General features: G+C 39.6%; 1 protein-coding gene across 15 annotated transcripts in view; it reads left to right on the top strand.

Moving 5' to 3' along the window:
* Positions 1-1,208: 1,208 nt before the first annotated feature.
* The window catches only part of mapta (microtubule-associated protein tau a), a 30,452-nt gene continuing 28,667 nt past the window's right edge, over positions 1,209-2,993 (top strand). For 8 of the 15 annotated variants that reach the window (XM_047817615.1, XM_047817614.1, XM_047817616.1 and 5 more), the window contains exon 1: positions 1,209-1,309. The gene's annotated coding sequence lies outside the window, so the exon portion shown is untranslated. Of the gene's footprint in view, positions 1,310-1,520; positions 1,637-1,878; positions 1,939-2,993 lie in introns of those variants that run through there. The other 7 variants (XM_047817623.1, XM_047817619.1, XM_047817621.1 and 4 more) reach the window with 3 other exon arrangements.

The raw sequence follows: 2,993 nt of genomic DNA, 5'->3' as shown, positions 1-2,993 counted from the left end.
TGTGTGTGTGTGTGTGTGTGTGTGTGTGTGTGTGTGTGTGTGTGTATGAGAGAGAGACAGAAGTCTGGTGGTCCCCAACATTCTCACAGAACATCCTCCTGGGATTTCCTACTGTGCAGAATTTCTCAGGCCAGTGAAATCTGCTAAATGCAAATAAAACACTCAAGTGAATATAAAAGGAGGAAAATATTGAAGCTGCTGCAGTTTCATCGCTGCTTCTGCTTCTGGTCATCTTTAACTAAGCACATGCTTCCTATACGCCAATGCTGAACAAATTCTATTCATTTGGAGTACTGCATTTCACTGTATGTTTTAACAGAAACATCCAGCCCCAGAGTTTTTACCCCACACTAATAACCAGGAATCAAGTACAACATGAGTCAGTAAAAGAATATGTTTATATGTACTAGCTAGATTTGCTGAATTTATCACACGGATGTGAAGGAAATTAAATACTAAAGTGTACTCTGAGTGAAAGCTCATAGGTTAATAAACTGGCTAATGTCATGTAAATCAGTAAAGATCCATTTTGACATTGATATTTGCTTCTTTTTAGTGATACCTAGAATATGGTAGCCTAATGGTTTACGTGTTAGACTACTGATCAGAAGATCATGAGTTCAAATCCAAGGCCCACCAAGCTGCCACTGCTGGGCCCTTGAGCAAGGCCCTTAACCCTCAAATGTATAAACCGAACCAATTTATGTCACTCTGGATAAAGATGTCTACTAAATGCCATAAATGTATTGGCTTAGTTGTTGGACTACCAAACAGAAGGCGGCGTTTGAACCCCAGGTCCACCAAGCTGCCACTGCTGGGCCCTTGAGCAAGGCCCTTAACCCTCAATTGCTCTTATTTATAAAATGTAAGTCTCTCTGGCAAAATCCACATCAATGTTCGCATGTTATGGCATTTGGCACTGAACACTGAAGAGTCCAGCCATGCTGGACGACCAAGCATTGGTTTGATTTGAACTCTTGAACCATCCAATAAGACGACCATCATAAACATCAATAATCACTCCAGGAAACATGCTGGGATTCTTTTACCATGCACTGGAGTTACTCTAACAAACAAACAGCCATTATACAATAGCTAAGAAAACAAAACTGTAGTGCATTTTCCACGTTTCTACAATGTACTGACGTGCACGTTGTTGAAGGCGAGAACACATTTATAATTGGAGCACAGCTTATTGGAGAACGTGCTTATAGCGCCCCCGGCTTCCATCAGGTCACCGAGGGAAGTGCACTAGGCAACAGTGTGCGATTGCAGCTGCAGAGAGACAATAACGCCGTCGGCAGGGCAGGTAAGCAAACCTCGTTTATCTCTTACTGGGTTGTTTTATATTTCTGATGCATTCGACGCTGATATTTCAGCAATCACGCGTTTTTGTGCATGTCGGGTTTTAACAGCCGCGCATGTTGAGTCGGGGTGTATTTGGTTTATTTATTTATATACACATATATATTTATTTATTTTATTTTGTTTATTTATTTAGCTTGCACGTAAATAAACTACTGACACAAAAAAACGGATCTTAAATGATGTTTAACGTCTATGAAACATGGAACAGCTGAAGAATGAAGCCACCTTTCCATCTTATATTCCCAGAGATCCGGCCGCTGGTGTAACGGTATTTATTATGGCACTTCCACTCCCATGAATATAAATAAATATATAAACATGTAGCCTGCAAATTGACCTGGATGTGTCCGTGATCAAAATACAGTGTTTCTTGTTGTTAAATCCCCGTTTTCCTGCTGAGCGCCGATGTTCTTCTTGTTGGACCATTGTGTGTTTTTCCCTAATGAACATCTCGCCATGCGTAAAAAAAAAAAAAAAAAAAAAAGCGTACAAAGCATCTCGACGGCGACGCGTGCGCTTGTGGAAACATCTCAGACGATCGGATTTGCGCAAAAGCGCGTTTTCCTGCAGGTATCTTCTCTCATTTAGATTAAAAAAAAAATATATATATATATACACTCCCTTTGTCGGTTCCAGACGATGTTCGGTTCGAGGGCATCGCCTACAGTCGTGCACCTGACTGTGTATAAAATGGCTTGTGATCATGACATGATTGTGTCTGTAGGTCTATAACGCATGTAGATGTGCACATGTGAGACACATTAAGCCTGTTATCCCGCACTCACATGAGCCCTAATTGGATTGGAGATGGGGTTGAAACGGCTTTGGCTTTGCTCTGAATGGTACAAACAGTCATCCTGATTTTTTATTTTTTTTGCAGCTATTCCTTCTATTGACAGTTGACATCTTCATTGATGCATCATTAAGCCGTTGTTTTCTCAGTCTGATCCCTAAGGGACTACCGTGTGGTCTGCGTTTCTGCTCAGGCTCTTCTGTTCATTGTTCTTCATGGCTTGGTTCAGGTGTGCTGGGAGAAAGCATATACAGTAAATGTGGACCGTCTGGAGGTTCTCAACCTTCCGATTAGGAAACCATGCTTTAGGTGGTAGCATATTTCAGCCTAAGCAAAGACACGCGACTGTATTTCAAGAGCTTGGGACCTGTTTGAGAAAACAGTGCTAGTAGAACAAAGCATGCTTATATTTCTGCTCATAAGCAATTAACCTAAAAAAAAATAAACCTGGGGAACGGATTTATGGGTCGATTAATGTTTTAGTGTTCTGAAATCACTATGCTGTCTGGATTCTGTCCTGTAGGACTACACACATATATAAATTCTATGGATAAGAGAGCTGGGAAATTTGCTTCATTTGGCCTGGACATGTCTGTTCCTACATCAGCTAAATCGGTTGCCAGAAGTTCTGAATGCTGATTTTTATTTAAATATAAAGTAGTCAATATATATATATATATATATATATATATATATATATATATATATATATATATATATATATATATATATATATATATAACTCCAGCTTACACTTCATTTAAAGCCCAATTGGTTGAGACTGTTGACTGCTGTGAAACAAATTTAGAAAAAGGATTAGATTCAGATTAGA

The sequence above is a fragment of the Tachysurus fulvidraco genome, chromosome 8 (assembly GCF_022655615.1).
Source record: "Tachysurus fulvidraco isolate hzauxx_2018 chromosome 8, HZAU_PFXX_2.0, whole genome shotgun sequence".
Taxonomy (NCBI): Eukaryota; Metazoa; Chordata; class Actinopteri; order Siluriformes; family Bagridae; genus Tachysurus; species Tachysurus fulvidraco.
The sequence above is the reverse complement of the archived record's forward strand: the minus strand, read 5'-3'. Positions and strand labels throughout refer to the sequence as shown.